Source organism: Ixodes scapularis, unplaced genomic scaffold, assembly GCF_016920785.2.
Source record: "Ixodes scapularis isolate PalLabHiFi unplaced genomic scaffold, ASM1692078v2 PGA_scaffold3__209_contigs__length_174095766, whole genome shotgun sequence".
Lineage (NCBI taxonomy): Eukaryota > Metazoa > Arthropoda > Arachnida > Ixodida > Ixodidae > Ixodes > Ixodes scapularis.
This window is the reverse complement of record NW_024609868.1, coordinates 149386611-149403841: the sequence shown is the minus strand read 5'-3', so window position 1 is coordinate 149403841 and position 17231 is coordinate 149386611. Positions and strand designations below refer to the sequence as shown.

At 44.9% G+C, this 17231-nt stretch overlaps 1 pseudogene; it reads left to right on the top strand.

The window, feature by feature from the left end:
- The first annotated feature begins 11770 nt into the window (after positions 1–11770).
- On the top strand, positions 11771–16776 carry LOC121837314 (annotated as a pseudogene).
- Positions 16777–17231: the final 455 nt, after the last annotated feature.

The window sequence follows — 17231 nt, the reverse complement described above, 5'->3', positions numbered from 1 at the left end:
CACAATTAGTAACAACGATACAAGCAAGTGATCTAGAGACAATAAAAAGCATTATGAAGGGAGGAAAGAATAATCCAGCCCTAACGAACAAAGAAAGGAACTTACTTTGGAACGACCGTGCCACGATCTCGGCTGTTGAGCAGATTCGACGTAGTTGCACGGCTCACAGTAGCTTCCTTCTCTTTCAGACACATTTGAAACTAAGGTGAACTCCACGCATCACGAATAATCGGTAAATTTACTTTATGACGGAGATTTGAAACACACACGGACAACGCGACCGGCAAAACGTGCAAAATAAGATTGTGGATTATATTGGATCGCATTCGTTGGCTATTATGGATGCCTAGCGACTTTACCGAGGCTATGCTCGCGTATCTTCAACACGCTTGCAATAAAACGATCAGCAAAGCGCTTTAAAACGATTAGAATACACAGTAATATTAAATTATTGAGCATGTCAACATCACCACAATGTTAGAAATACAATCCTGAACAGGTAGCAAAAAATTAAATACGAGACAAGCCACACAATGTTTAAAACAAATTCAGCTGACATAAAAGTTCCAAGAAAAACCGCTGCAACCGATGAGGCGCGTGGCCTAGTTTAGGCTGCAAGCTACCGAAGTGCGCATTCTGTCTTACGCAGATGACGTAGCTATTTTTTGTGTCGACGAAGAAAGTGTTCGAAGAGCAGTTGAGGTAACCAAAAGCTTTTGTGAGCACACGTGTAGCGCGGTAAACTGGCACAAGTGTAGCGGTTTTTGGCACGGTAATTGGCCCTCCGTGCCGACTGTGTTTGAGGGCATTGTATGGTCCCCCACGCCGGTACGTTATCTCGGAGTGCCTTTGGAACATTATCGCACCAGCGACCAGTACTGGCACGATGAAACTGAATCTCTTCGTGCAAAGACTCTGAAATGGGGAGGGAAGTGCTTGTCCATTTTTTCGCGTGCAACTGTGTGCAACATTTTTTTCGCTGCCAAGCTGTGGTATGTTTTGCAAGTTTTGCATTGTTCACGGATCAATATTCAGCGCATGCATCGGGTGTTTGCTGTTTTTATTTGGTGTTCGGCGTGGGAAAGATCAAGTCGATCAAATCTCTTTCGTCGAGTCAAGTCCGGCGGTCTCGGCCTTTCGCATTTGTTTATTAGACAGCTGGTTAACAGGTTCCTTTTTCTTCGAGACCAAAGAGACCCTTTTTTACGCACTGTAATTCAGGTAAGGCTGCGCAATCTGCTGCCCGAGTTTATCGTAGCGACGAACGATGAAGTCTGCTTTGGTGTTCAGGGTTATTTGAAGGAAGTTATCGGGGCTTATCGGTTTTTGGCAACACGTTTTTCCTTAGAATATTTGTCTGGCGTGTCACGCAAGCGGTTGTCGAAGGACTTGATCGAGTTGCTTTTTCCCACACCTTTGTATCGATCGCTGTACAGCGCAGGCACAGGGAAGGATGTTCTAAAAAGAGTCAAGAAAATGGTAATTCCCGCGTGCACGAAAACATTTTTTTTTAAGTTACATAGCGGATCGCTTCCTGTAAAAGCTTGGTTAGTTGAAAAGGGCATACCAGTAGCATGGTCGGAAAACTGCTTATTGTGCAAGAAGCCAGAGACCATTGAACATGTGTTCCTGGACTGCTGGGACGCAGTGTTTTTTTGGGACGTCCTTCAAAGGACTATAAAAAAAGACCTCCCTTTAACGTCCCACGGCATTCGGTTCCTGTCTGTAGAAGCTGCTTCTGTGCCTTATGATATGTTCATGCTCATGGGACTGCACAGTATATGGCGATGTCGTATGGCAGTACGTCATGCGGATATCGATGTGCGGCCAGTGTATAAGTATTTTGTAGAACACATGTGTTTCCTTAAAGAGCTGTACAGGGCGCAGCAGCCTCAACCTGAGTGGCTGCCACTTCTGGAGGATTTGTCCTCCATCAAAGACTTCTAGCTGTGACATTAGCCAGGAAGGCTGATGGTTTTACCTATTTAGTCTATCTTGATAACTATGTATGCCACCAATGTTAAACAGAAAATAAAAAAAAAAAAAAAAAAAGAGGCGCGTGGCCTATCTTGTTAGCGCGCTATGCTTCTGATCGTATGGTCGGAGGTTCGAATCCCAGAAAATTGAATATCTTTTCTAATTTTTTTTTTGTCTTTATTGATTTAAATATTTGCTATGTTTGTTTGTTTTTTTGCGGTCGCCGGCCCCTACTTTCGGGTAAAAATCACTGAAAATGTAAAAATAGAAAGTACGAGCCCAAGTTTGAATTTTGATACATGCACAAGCCGTGGCCCTCTTGTTTTGCCGAGATAATTCGCTCCCTCCGTGCTAATAGGTGGGTCAGTGTAATAGGCAAGCGCCGTAAATCCTTTCAACGAAGTAAGGAAGGTAATAGTAATGGGAATATTGAGAGAAAAATGGGAAAATGCGTAAGTGGTCAAACTAGCTGCCACAGTGAGGCAGCCAAAGTTTGACTGAAGGCGGTCATCTTTACCCACTATTCAAACGAAAATACCGCTACTTTAAGGCAGTTATTTACCTAAGCTCGTAGCGCGCTACGTATTAAGGACATTTCTAAATTTTCTGACTACCGGAAAGTAGTACTTACTTTTGTTCTGGTACATCCTGGTTTCACTTATCGGGGTTGCACTCCGCAGTTTTACTTCTTTATTAGGCCTAGACATGTTTTTATTTCTGACATCCAAGAACAGTGCGGATACTTAAACTAGCTAGCAGAAACGGTATCGTTCGGTGTTATAACATTTGTTTCGTAGCGTCAAGGGGTCACGTTCACAATCCCGGCAGGGCAGACATCCACAGCGCATTCGTGTTTCTCGTTTTTTTCTGCTAAAAAAAAAAAAAAAAGGAAGTTTTTTTTTTTATATTCCCGCTTTTCTGGTGCGGTATGTCTATAACATAAGCTATCGGGATTCGGGCGACAGATCGTCTGGCTATGTGAACATTTGAAATATTTCTGTTAGATGATCGTAACTAAGACATTTGATTTCTGCCTGAATCAGCATATTTTCACACTCAATTAAAACCACCAATAACATGGTCTGAGGAGAGTTACGTACCTCTCGTGGCGTCGTGAGCAATAAATACAATTACCTTTTCTGGTTTCTGGAGAGTAATGTTTATTATTGTTCTTGAAGCTCAAAGCGGGTGCTCAATCCTGCCACGTGTTTTTTTTTTTCATTCGGAGGCTCCGTTACAGTGGCGTCACAAGGGGGGGGGGGGGGGGGGGGGGTCGCGGCGGGCTACCGCCCCGGGTGCCCCTGACCCTCGCGACGCCACTGATCCGCTATACCGTTTTTATTTTTTATCCGAGTCAAACACGTGCGTATCCCACCGGACGTTAAGTATAGTGCATCAAATTAAACTAGATTCCTGAAAAAATATCGTTCGGCGTTGTAAAATTTATTTTTCGTGGCGTACGTGTTCAGATTCTCAATATCCTAAATGTGCTTTCCTCGCCGCATTTTTTTTTTCTCGTTTTCGCGGTAAAACACGTCAGCCTTGGCACGCTGGGATCAAATACGCCAGCGTCGGCAGTCATTTACGAAGGATTTCTCAACGCAAACATTTCCCCTCGCTATTCATGCTATTCATGCCGCAGTTGGTCAGAATCTCAATGATGTGACTGCATAGTGAAAACGGCAAAAAAATAAAAAATAAAACGATGTCGGTCAGCAAACGGAACTTGAACGGCAGGACTCGCCAGCGTGAAGAGCAAAGCGCAGATTCCAGAAAGTTACTGAACTTCCATGTAAATACTGGCCATCAAAGACAGCAAAATACCGATGCCGGCCAGTTACTGGAACCTCCATGAAAATACTGGCCAGCAAAAACAGCAAAAACACAATTCCGGTCAGTCACTGTAACCAGATCTGCTCAACTGGCCAGTTCGTAAGACGAGACGCCAACGCCGGACGGGGCCGGTAGCTCAAGGGCGCGGCGGGCGCCGCATCCTGTTACAGGACCGGCCGGCGTAGTCCCGATACCGACCGACGCGGTGTGCTACCTGGGCACATGCATTTTGCTCAGAAAAAACTGCTTGCTTTTTGTTTTTCAGTCTGTCTCCATATTTGTCTTTTTAAAACATGCTCTTCTTTTAGACTTAATCAATATTCTGCTGCAAGATGATTGCATTTGTTCATGTATACTCATCAGTGCACTAGCTTTTTTTCTCGTTTTGTTTGCGCTTCACTGGATATCTGTATAACGAACCTAATAAGAGTCCAGATAAGTCATGTCCTGCATCTAATTTGTCTGTTGCCTATAAACATATAGATTTATTGCTCTGCATTTTGGAAATACGCTTTTTCGCTAGAATACAGAACTCATAAGGTCACAACACAGAACACGAAACTGACTTCGGAACAATGTTGACATAAAGTATTGATGCCTGTGCATTAGAAGCCCCATTTCGAAGAAAAGCCCACGTGGTCGACGTCGTCGGCGTAGTGTTCTGCGCACTGGGATGAACGATGTAATTAAAAAAAAAAGACTTACAAAAAAGTTATATTTTGCATAATTTCTGTAGAATATATCTTGAGGGGCACATTCACAGGCTTCCCATAGGCGTCACACATGTCCCGTGTAGCTATACAGAGCGCCCCGTAGCGTGTGGCATCCGTACAGCAGCCCGCACAATGTCGCACTTGTCCTATGGGATGCTAGGCTCTATCCCCACAGGCTGCAGGGTACCTACATCAACCCATAAAATTTCCTACATGTCCCATAAAAGCCAGAGTTTTATCCCCACAGACTCTGTGGGTCACCTAAAGAACCCCCACGGGCTGTGTGGGTTACCCAAAGAAGCCCCCACAGGCTGTGTGGGTTACCCAAAGGAGCCCTTACAGGCTGTGAGGGTTACCCAAAGGACCCCACACTGTAACCCGCATGTCCCATAGGCCCACAGGCCTGACCCCACAGAGATTTCAGGACACCCATACAACCCCATGGGTGCCCCATAGAGACCTCTAGGACCCCACACAAATTTTCTGTGGGTGCTCTGTGGGCATTTGGACCAGGGAAGGGTACTGAGGGGGGTCACGTCACCTGCGGGTAGTCACGTGACCCCCCCGAGGTCACGTGACCTCGGGGGGGGGGGGGGTCACGTGACCTCGGGGGTCACGTGACCCCCCCCCCCGGTTACGCCGACGCCGCTCAGGCTGAAAACGGGCCCCTAAGAGCTGCGCTCTAAAAAGTGGTGCGTTCGTGATGGTACTTAGGACATACGATAAGAATATGCAACACACTCAAAGACTCGTTACAGTGTTCACATTTCGGAGCTGCCTCTTCCCGTAGGAGGTACCCATGCGTGAGATGGGTGTGTCCCAGTCTCAGACGACAGAGCACAACCTCAAAGTAGCGCTCCCTGTGTCGGCAACTTGCCCATTCCCGCAGGGTAGGTTTCACACAATGAAGCTTGTTGTGTATTTTCGTGTCCCATTCTAACTGCCACTTTTTCTGGATTGCTCTGTTAAGACTGTGTTTGTAATCAGTGTACGGAATGTCCTTGATATCCACTTGCCTCTCAATGCACGTACTGGCAGCTCTATGAGCATCCTCATTTCCCCGAATACCGACGTGACTAGGCACCCACAAAAATTGATGTGTAGGTGTGATTTTGCTGCAGTGTGCACAATGTTCTGGAGCCTAGTAACGAAGGTATTCTTTGGTACTTCCAAAGAAGCAAGCGCCTTTAATGTGCTGAGAGAGTCAGAGTAGATAACAGAATACTGGATAGAGTTTTCTATAATGAACTTAACAGCCAAAATAAAGCATATAATTCTGCAGTAAAGATTGAGGCTCTGGTATCAAGACGTCTAACAACCTTCCATGTCTCGCTTATAACAACAGAACCAACAGCAGAGTCACTCTTAGTACCATCTGTGAAGAAGCTCCTACAGTTGCTGTATGTATAAGCAACCTGGGAAAACTACTGCTGCAAGGCAGCAACAGAAGTTTCCCGCTTATTTTATTTAATCAGAGTAAAATTGATTATGGGTGCTATGCACTCCCAAGGAGCTACTGCAGGTGGGAGTTGAGCAACTAGGCTGCAACTGTCAAGGTTGTACGCCTGTGAATACGCTTTAATTCTCTGCGTAAAAGGGGGTACGGCAGATGGCTTGTTCTGGAATGTGGTTTCGTTGCGAGAATCCTGGATTGCTTCTTTGATTGGATGAGAAGGGATAGAGCGAATTCTTAATACATACTGGAACCCTAAAAAAAATCGTCTCTTTTCAAGTGAATATTCATTAAACTCAGCATACAGGCTCGGTATAGGGGACGTCCGAAAAGCACCAGTGGAAAGCCTCAGGCCTTGATGGTGGATCGGGTCCAACACCTGAAGGGTAGATTGGCGTGCAGATCCATACACTACGCATCCGTAATCTAATTTCGAACGAACCAAGCAGTGATAGAGACGAAGGAGGCATTCCCGATCGCTACCCCAAGACTTATGTGAAAGCACCTTTAGGAGGTTCATTGACCTTGAGCACTTCTGTTTCAGGTAAAGTACATGACTACGGAAATTCAACTTTTTATCAAATATCACTCCTGGAAAGTTGTTTTCATTACGAACAGGAATTGCCTGCCCCCTTAAGGTCAGACTAGGCTCTAGGATCATGCCCCTACGTAATGAAAAGTTGACACACACTGACTTCCCTGGTGAAAAACTGAACCCATTGGCATCAGCCCACCTCATGAGACTATTAATTCCCAGCTGTAGTTGTCTCTCGCAGACTGAAATGTTACACAAACAGCAAGAGATCTGCAAGTCGTCCACGTAAAGAGAATAGGAAAGTGATTGTGGGATAGACTTTGCAATAGAGTTCATTTTTATTAAACATAGTGTTACGCTAAGGACACCACCTTGTGGAACTCCATTCTCTTGGACAAAACTTCGAGAGAAGATTGCACAAAGCTTGACATGAAAATATTTGTCTTCCAAGAAGCTTTTGATAAGTGAGATCATTTGGCCACGAATTTCATACGAGACAAGCTCGTTCAAGATTCCATACCTCCATGTTGTGTAGTAAGCCTTCTCTATATCAAAAAAGACAGAAACACAATTCTGTCTATTAACAAAAGCCTCACAAATAGTTTTCTCGAGTCTGACTAGCTGATCTACCGTTGATCTCTGGGCACGAAAGCCGCACTGAAACTTATCGAGGAGATTATTTCCCTCTAGAAAATAGACCAATCTTGGGTTTACCATCCGTTCAGAGGTTTTCCCCAAGGAACTGGTGAGGGCTATGGGCTGGTAACTTGAGGGTAATGATGGATCTTTTCCTTGCTTGAGGAGCGGGATAACCTCGGCTCTTTTCCAGGACTCTGAGAAGACACTTTCTCGCCAGATTTGGTTAAAAAAGTTTAAAAGCGCTTGCAGGGTATTAGAATGCAAATGCTTGAGCATACAGTAATGAATCCGGTCTGGTCCTGGGGAGGTATTTTTACTTTTATTTAAAGCTGCCTGTAACTCTCGAAAAGTAAATGGTCTATTATAGGGTTCTCGTAGTCCTCCAGAGGTATTTATTCTCTTCTTCTCTATAACACTTTTATGCGTTAAAAATGCAGCCGAGTAATGTGATGAACCCGATACAGATGCAAAGTGCTCTCCTAGAATATTGGCCCACTGCTCAAGACTAGGCAGTACACCACCTGGCAGAACAAAAAGCGGTATAGAGAAGGCTCGATAATCCCCATTGATCTCATGCACTTTTTCCCAGACAACTTTTACACTGGTGTGACTATTAACGGAGGAGGTGTATTTCTTCCATGTCGTCTTTTTGGATTGACGACGAACATATCGAGCCCGAGCCCGAGCCTGTTTGAAGGCTAAGACATTTAGAGGCGTTGGGTACCGGCGTAGCACATCCCATGAACAATTTTGTTTTTTCCGAGTCTCGCTGCACTCCTTTGTCCACCAAGGTTTCGGTTTAACGGGAAGGCGTGTAGAAGTCTGCGGGATAGCTTTATAAGCTGCCTCAACTATAGACGCAGTTAGGAATTTGCAGGCATCATTCACATCCAAGTCAACTAAGGTTTCAGGGTTAACCTGACATAAACTTTCAAACATGGCCCAGTCTGCCTGGTCTACTTTCCAGCGTGGTGAACGTGTCATGAGAGAGGATGAAGGAGCAGTGCACTTTAAAATAATGGGAAAATGGTCGCTACCATATGGGTTAGGATCAACATGCCATGAAAAGTTAGGAAAAAGTGTGGCTGTCCCAATGGAAAGATCAATGCATGATGAAGAAAGGTGTTGACAGCTAAAAAAGGTAGGCTCACCAGTATTAAAAAAAACTGTTCGCGAGAATAAGACAGTCTTAATAATTTTCCCTCGGATGCCACGACCTGTGCTCCCCCATAGAGGGTTGTGAGAATTAAAATCGCCCATCAAAAGGAATGGCTCATGAAGCTGGTCTAAAAACGAATTAAAATCTGAGGATTTCAAAGTAAAAGATGGTGGTAAGTACAAAGAGCACACTGTCAGAGCTTTGTGAAGCATAAACCGTACAGCCACTGCTTCCAGTGAGGTAGACAGTGGAACCTGCACACAGGGCACTTCTCTCGGGAGAACCACCGCAACTCCTCCAGAAGAACTGACTGAGACGGACGATCCTTCCAGATTACCTGGTACCGTCTGAGGAAGTTGGTATGGCTGGGGTTTAAATGAGTTTCCTGCAAACATAGCACACGTGGCTTGTGTTCCTCCAGCAGAAACTCCACATCATCCAGGTTACTTAAGAGCTCTCGACAGTTCCAGTGCATTAGCACTGAAACCATTATAAAGATATAAAATTACGAGCACACGGTAGAAGAGTGAAAGAAATGTAATCACCTCGGAGGGATCACGGGTTTTTTAGTTTTTTGTTTGGTCTTCGGATATTTCCACTCCAGCTCCTCCTGGTCACACCCAGGGGTAGATGGTGAGGTGGACGGGGCAGGAGCACCGCTCTCCTGAGCTCCGCAAGCAGGCTTGCTTGCCGGCTTGGGAGGGTCGGACCTGCGAGATCCTAACCTGCGGCCGCGACCAGAACCTGAGGGGAGGGCGGCAGATGTACTTGGGAGAGATTCAACCACGTCCATCTGCTCCGCCTCCTTTTGTGTTGCAGAAGCTGCGTGAGGGCCATGCAGCTCCTTGGTTGCTGGCGGTCTCTCCAGGGAGTGAGGCCGAGAGCCTCGCTTTTTCTCCCTGGTAGGAGACCGTGCGGACTGTACAGGCGCAGCAGGCGCTGGCCTGTCTTGGGACGTGGGAGCAGCTGGCGAACCCTCTCCGCGAAGAGAGGGAGCTCGCTGCCCCTGGGTAGGCTTTGGGGTCCTGAGGGCGGCAGCCAGGTATTCGAGCAAGACCTGGGTTGCCGTCGACTCCATACGTGGCGCAGGACCCCGGCGCGCCACGTCGGCGTACGAGCCTTGTGCAAGAAAGGACCAGCGTTTCTTGGCCTCAAATAATGAAATGTTCTCTTTAGCCTTCAAACTCAAGATCTCTTTCTCCTGCTTCCGCAGGGGACAAACACGGGAGTACGCTGCATGGGTGCCTTTGCAATCGGAGCAGCACACAGTGTTTTCACAGACGTCTGCGACATGTTCGTTGCTGCCACACTTGGTGCAGATCTCTCTTCCACGGCAGCTCCTAAACCCATGCCCGAACCGTTGGCACCTGAAACACCTTTGGGGGTTCGGCACATAAGGGCGGACACGGCAGTTCAGATAGCCTGCCTTCACTGTTGCTGGAAGACTACGCCGTCCAAAAGAAAGAATAAGATGTTTTGAGGGTATCTCCTGACCCTCGCGGCGAAGTATAATCCGCTTTACTGCAGTGACACCCGAGTTTTGTAGGCCTTCAAGGATCTCATACTCGCTTGCGCCTAGGAGGTCTTCTTCAGAGATGACACCACGCAGTGTTCAACGTCCTGTGCGGCGTTACCGTGACGGAGGTATTGACGATACTTTTCATCCTTTGAATAGCCTCACTTTGCACTTGTGTGGCGACCTCTACAAGAAGGTCCCCAGAATGCAGCTTTTTTGCTTGGTAGGAGTGTCTGATCAAGTGCTCAAGAACTTTTGCAACAATGAACGGAGACAGCTTGGCGACAGGGCGTTGATCGTCTTCAGAATGAACTACAAAAAACTTGGGAAAGCGTTCTACTTCTGGTGCTTTGGTAGTGACTTGGTCCGGGCAGTGCCGTTTGGATGGCTGCCTGGAACCGGGTTTAGACAGGAAGGGAGCCATAAGAGGCGGAAAGTTTTCAGAATCCGCGGTGCACCGCCCACCACCGAGCCCAACAAGGGGTTAGGTAACGCACCATAACAAGAAGGGCTTGGCTGGAGACGTTACGCTAACAGTGCTGCCGGGAAACTATAACCAAGTGTGGATCTGGACGAGGGTATCTGTCACCACCCAAGGTTAGCCCTTGCCGCCAAAGAAGGTGAAATAAGAAGGACGAGGAGAAAAAGAAGAAAGGTATAGAAAGGACAGGTGCAGAAAGGCGACTGACTGAATCATCCTGGTCGGGCCAAGCCAGGACACCCGCCTACGAGAAGCGGAAGCCGAAGCAGTGTATTGCCTTTCCCGGGGGGCCCCGAAGGGTCCAATTGTACCCCGGGTTCAGCTCAACCGCAAGGATCCCCTTTTCCCCAGACACGGGTACGCCACGCACAGCCAGACGTGGGTTGGCGAACCCACATGGCTCGGGGTTCGTAGTGACGCCACTCACCAAGCACCTACTAAAGTAGGTGCCCCCTGCGTGCGGGTATGGTGGCCCACGTGGCTGGGGTCCGTGGTGACGCTACTCACCAAGCACCTAGCACCTAAGGTGCAGGCGCCCCCTGCGGGGCTCGGGGTCCGCGGAGACACCACTCTCCAAACACCTGCTTTCACAGGTGCCCCCTGCGGGGAGGTCAAGGTTATATAAGGAATATAGACTCATCGGGGCTATATTCCATGACCTGTATCAAGATGTTACATGATACCCTGACATGAATTAAAAGCTCACAAAAGACGAAGACTTTGTCATCGTCTGTTGTGCACTTTTTAACCAGAATGAACACTTGCCAACCCAGTTTTCAACCTTTCTGCAACCTGACGTGAAATGAAATTGTGATGTCACTTGACACTAACGTCATAGGGCACTATGATGTGTGGTATCGCAAACACACACACAGCATGTGCCCAGCTCATTCAAAACACATTCTGTGGGTCTCTGAGTTTATCAAATATGATCAAGACATCTTAATTTTTGTTTGTAAACTTTAGAGGCATGGTGTGTGGTTTCACGAGTGACAGAACTCAAGAACTAAAGTACTCACTTGGATCACATCAACCTGTGCATAGTTTAGCTACTTTGTTTCTTCGAGGTCGTCCCGACATTAAGAACTGGAGTCATTTGGGCCCCTGAGGAGTCGACTTCTCGAGGACTGGCACATCTTAAGTCCCAAAAATAACCACTTTGTATTCAGTACCTGCCGATGCTTTTAAATGTACCTGACGTCTCCTGCTGATGCAGTGGATCACAACGCAAGCAAGCTGGAGCCATCTGAAAAACCCTGCCTCCGCGCATAAATCAAATAGAGAAAAATATCCCAGCATAAATTTTGGTAGGGAAATCGAGTCGGAAATATGTGACATACTTTTATGTTCATTAAAATGTTTATGTTCATCACAAAAAAACAAAAAAACATTTAAATGCAAAAAAAAAACATTCTGCATTTACTGGCGTCAAGGCTGCTGTAGCATAGCTTATGACTTTATGAGATGGTCGACACTCATACGAGTTGTAGGAACTTGACGTACTCCAGCGGAGAGTATGAACTGAAACGCCTTATCCGGAGTTTTCTTCTGTGAGCAGTCCTCACAAGCTTCATCTTCGCTCAATCTGTGAAATAGTGAGAAGTATAGGACCTTAACTTCGCATTCCATTCCTAGTTCGGGCCACTACTTTCCCAAACACTGACAGGTATGCAAAAAAAAAACATAAATGACTGTTCGAGCTTATAATTTCTGCAATAGTAAATCCCACTAAGCGTTAAATGGCTGCCATCTCAGAACAATCTGAGGGAATGTAGGATGATCGAAAGAAACAAAGGAATGTTTACTAACAAATAATAGCATGTGTTGCACGAGCTTCATTGCTGCCTTTTATTTAAAGTTTGTAAGAAAGCCTTTCACTGTGACATTATTGTCCAGCTGACGAAGGTGACCAATGTGTAACTGCGCTGCTGGAAGAAATCTACGCGGTGCCATCGGATGGGGACGAGGAGGTGACGGCACCAACCGAACCCTGCAGCCAGGTGCCTACCTTCTCAGGGATCTTGCGGTCGAACGGTCTGACCGCAGCTCAAAATCGTCCCGCACCTGCCCTTAGGCTAACACTGCAAGGCATTACATTCAGCAACCATGCAGTTCAGATATGTATTGCACAGATAGATCCTAAATTGTCTAGAGATTTAAGTTAGCATTTTATTATAATGATTAAAACTTCCCCTGTATGACTGTCATGTACACAGAGTAGGTCCAATACACTTCCCTGCCATTGGCCACAAAGTTAAGAAATAGCAGCACAGCATGAAATACATTTTGTTGTGAGTCCTATCCCACAAGGGCAAATCTACTATTTAAAAACGTCCTTGTGGTCGAATGGTGCTTGAAATGTGTATAAAGTGAACCCATAATCCTTCCAGAAAAACAAGTGCATTTGAAAAACATACAAATGTAGTATTTTCCTGATAATCTGAAATGATTTAGTATCAGCGAGCACGTGAGCCTGAAGAAATGCTATAAATGATATATATATATATATATATATATATATATATACTGAGACAGCTCTCTCTTGATAGCTTTGCATAGAAATGACACCAAGCACATGCAGAACCCTTTCTCAAAAAAGGAAAAGAAAGGTTGATTTTAATTGTACCACCAATAATTAATAGCTTGATTTCATGAAAAAAAATTTTTTAATGACTGTATAGTTAAATATTTTATTATCTGGTTACTAAAAAAAGCCCGGAGAAACTATTACGAAATAAAAATTAGGGAGGACAGAAAGAATTTTAACCAGGGAGTTCCAAGTTATAGTTATGTGTGCATTATTTATAAGGGATATTTCCTTCTCCACATTGTATGGCATTGACTGAAATCACTCATGCATTCAAGCCACTGAGTTAAGAAGACTTGGAAATGATGATGTGAACCTACACTCAATTTATTATGGAGTATCAGTATCAATCATTGCAACATTTAATAATATGTAAAAATGCTTAGCAGATGTAACCTTCTACTTGCTATATACATGCAACATTTGTCTGCCTAATCCTTGTTTTACTGGTATATTTTGGCCATGGAGAATAGGAGGGTAGGAGAGGGCGTCAACTGCGTAGCCTCCACAAGCCATGCTCCCTTGACGCCTCGCCTCTTTCTCATTATCCTCCTTACTCTCCTTACTTACCAGCCCAACATGACCACATCAGTTGACCGTAGCTAGCCTTCGTCTAGCCTTCGATCAGAAAAAACCTACCGGACGGAGCGCGCGAGCCTGCAAGTAATCCCCCTGCAATCAACCATCCATCTCGCAGGTGAAATGTCACGCGCACCACCCGCCAGAGAGATCTGCGGTCACGCTGGGCACAATATCGTTTAAACTTTTTATGAGGGCACAATATCGTTTAAACTTTTTATGACTAGGCTTCACCAATAATGCAACGTGCCCCCTCCTAGTACTTCTAACTTCCTTGATTTTGGTGATGTCATGTATGCAAAAAACCTGTGTTTAGGCACTCTACACTAGAATAATGGTGTAATCAAACCCTAGATAATGCATTAATGAACCGGTGTGGCATTAGACCACTCTGTAGATATGTAGAACCTTCCTAGGAATGTGACCGAGGGTCAGCTACATTGTCAATGCCACATTGAGATTCGTAATGAAATGAGGGGAGCACAAGGTTGCACAAAATGCCCAGGGAAGCCACGAAGTGCTTATATTTAACCCCGAAATGTCTGATGAACTGTAGTTGTCAGACATGATTTTCAGGTTCTAAAAAAAAGGATCATTCTCGTGTTTTTTTTAATATGGTACAGTAAAATATCAAGCAAGTGCTCCTATCACAATAAGTGCGCTCCTGCTACTTATGATCGAAAGAAAATGTGTAAAAGTAACATCAGGTACCCAGAACAGACCTCGAAGTCCACCTATATTCGGTCTTACTAAAACAGGGCGGTACAGCCAAAGTAAAAGGGCAAGAGCGTATCCCAACCTGTTCAAGGGGAGGGGAAAAACAGGAGAGAGAGGCTGGCAATCCTACTCTTTCTCTCCTGTTACTCCTTTCCCTTCTCTTGAACAGGTTGAGATATGTTCTCACCCCTGTAGTTTTGGTTGTACTGCACAGTTTTAGTGAGACGGAGTATAGCTAACCAAGACACTCCTCCGCATGAGCCGCTTCTCCGAGCCCACCGGTGCGAAGCAGTGAAACTCACACTATCATGTCTTCCTTCTGCAATTATGTTGTCAAACCGAACCCCCAGTTTTTCAAGATTATCTCCAACCTTTCAATGGGCACTTGCTCGGTATTGTGTGGTATATATAAACATACCCTCAGCGTATCTATTTGGTAGATAGAATTTCCGAAAGCTCTGGACTACTATGTGGTAATTGTTTTGTATGAAAGGCACCCTACACTGCACTATTGCATTGTTTTATGGGTTTTCTGAACATATATGTGCACCTTAATTTTTTACAGTCGGTTATGTAAGAACGTATCCTCGCAGTTTGATGTATTTTTTACATTATAGTAGTTTTATACATTATAGTACTTAAACAGCCCATCTATTCTTCCAGGGTGTACTCATTTATTTAATTAATTATCCACACCTCGGTTATCTTAACACTTTGCTGGTCAAACTCGCTTAATTATCAGCACTTTTAATATAAGCTTGCTGTCTCTCCAGTCGCTGCTGTACAGGCTTGAACGTCTAAAGTTTATTAATATGCGACCGAGGAGCGAAAAACAATAACTGCCCCACAAGGTTCTCACTTGAGTATTTGCTACTACCACCAAGCTCCAGGAGGGCTAAGGAGCGACACCTTCAACGCTCACCGCAGCGGCCCTCCTACTCGCTGCAGCTTAGCACCCCCTTGTTTGCGTGCATCTGCCGGCAGCGGCCGGGGATAGGCTCGACACTAGAGCGCCATCCATTTTCGGGGCTAGTTGCTTCGGCAGGTGAGTTGCTACACGCTCCTTAGCGGCTTCAGACTTCCATAGCCACCGTTCACTCGTAATCCACACAAGTGGGGAAGACCGTTTTTGTGATCTGACTGGTGAAAAAATGTATATTAGACTGGCACTGCATAAAGGAATAGTTTTGTTGCGAAGTATGTTTGAATGGATACAGAAGTTTCACGAAGGACGCACAGGTGTCAGCCGTAAGTAGGGTTCTGTGTTTTCAAATATACATCTCCAAAAAATTTGAAAAAAGCTCGCAGGTAAACTTTATGTCTTTTGAAATTTATGCTAAAAACTCCCAATTTTGAGGTGAGAATGGCAAAATGAAAAGCAAAAAACGACATTTTATATATAAAGTTCATCGAGCACAGAGTTTGCGCTTCTGAAAAGAAGCCACTTCATTCTTTTTTTTTCATCTTGGATTATTAACAAAATGAAGTTTCCCCTTTATCTCATGAAGGTTCTTAGAGTACAAGTCAATGTGCTTTTGGGTCACGACAAATAACTTTCACCGTTTCAAGTTTCGACAATGCAATTTGTGCTTCTTGGAGAGAGGAAGAGGGTTGTATTGTTATAGCAGCGAAAAAACTTGTAGATTTTATAGCAGGGCAGCTGGAGCTTTTAAGCTTCCGAACGACTACGGAGTTTGGACATTACAAGGTACTGATGATTATTGAAAAACACATTTTGCAAAATTTTTCGGGGGATAGTTGGGAGCTTTTATCAACTTAGGGTGTGTGTTTTTTTTTCTGTAATTATTTATTTTTATATTGAAATATGACAAATTTAACATACAGTGAAATTAAACCACGAATTTCGGAGAATGAGAACTTTAACAATTATAAATTCTAATAAACCCCGAATTTTCAGCGAAAGATAGACTCAGAAAACACCGAATCCTAGACATTAGCAACGAGCCGGACGCCCATCTCTGTTCACAGCTGATGATGACATTGCACGTTCACGTGAACTCATTTTGTCGAATAAACGAGTGACAGTGGATGAAGTAACAAATCATTTACAAATCAAAAAGGGCTTGGTCTAAGCAATATTCTATGAGAGCCATGGCTTTGAAAAGGTTTTGATTAAAATAAATTCTACTGCCAGTGTGTGAATAATTTATTAATCACGCTCAACATGCCTCATTACAGTAGTCCATGCATTGGTATCAATACTAATTTATTGCTTTATGCTCTGTGCAGAATTCAGGAAACAAAACTTCAGCCGGGGGCTTGAGTTTCGTGATACGAAGGTTCGGGCTAAGGACTAAGTGATGATTGAAGAGCAGAAGATGGAAAGGAGCAGCAGAGGATTGAAAATTGCCAGATCGACCTGGAAGAAGCACGAATCAGCCTGGAGGGAGAAAGGCAGATGACAGACGGCGAGCTGGCCCACTGAAAGCTTATCATGGAGGAAGAGAACAGGCTTCACCAGCGGCAGCTGATAAATCAAGAGGCCGAGATGATGGGAAAAATGGTGGATCAGATGGTGAACACAAACAAGCTGCTCTACCAGCTCCTCTCCAAAAAGTCAGATTAATAGGCTTTTTTTCTTGTCAATACTGGGCACTCTAGAGTAGCAAACAGGACATTGGGGGGAGGTGAGGAGGGGGAAGGGGATAGAAAGAAAAGCTCCCTTTTGAAAACTTGGTTAGGTATCCTTGTAACATATTGTTTCTCTAAATAAAGTTCAAAGTTTGAAAACTAATATTCAGTGTAATGTAAAAACAGTTTTAAAATTTCTTGGTAGAGTATGAAAGTGTCCTCCTTCCCCATTTTTAAGTAATCAACACGTCTTTGTCAACAAAATGTTTCATCAGAAGTGACCAAATTGTGCTCTATGGGAGCAGTGGTGCTTACGGCGCTGAAGTGACCCCCAGCACTCACCAAGTCATAGGCATCTCAGCCTGCCCCCGCCAAAAAAGGTGATGGCTGTGTCACCATATAAATTCTGAAACTATCCCGTGCATCTACTCTCTCGCAAAGCACTGGGCA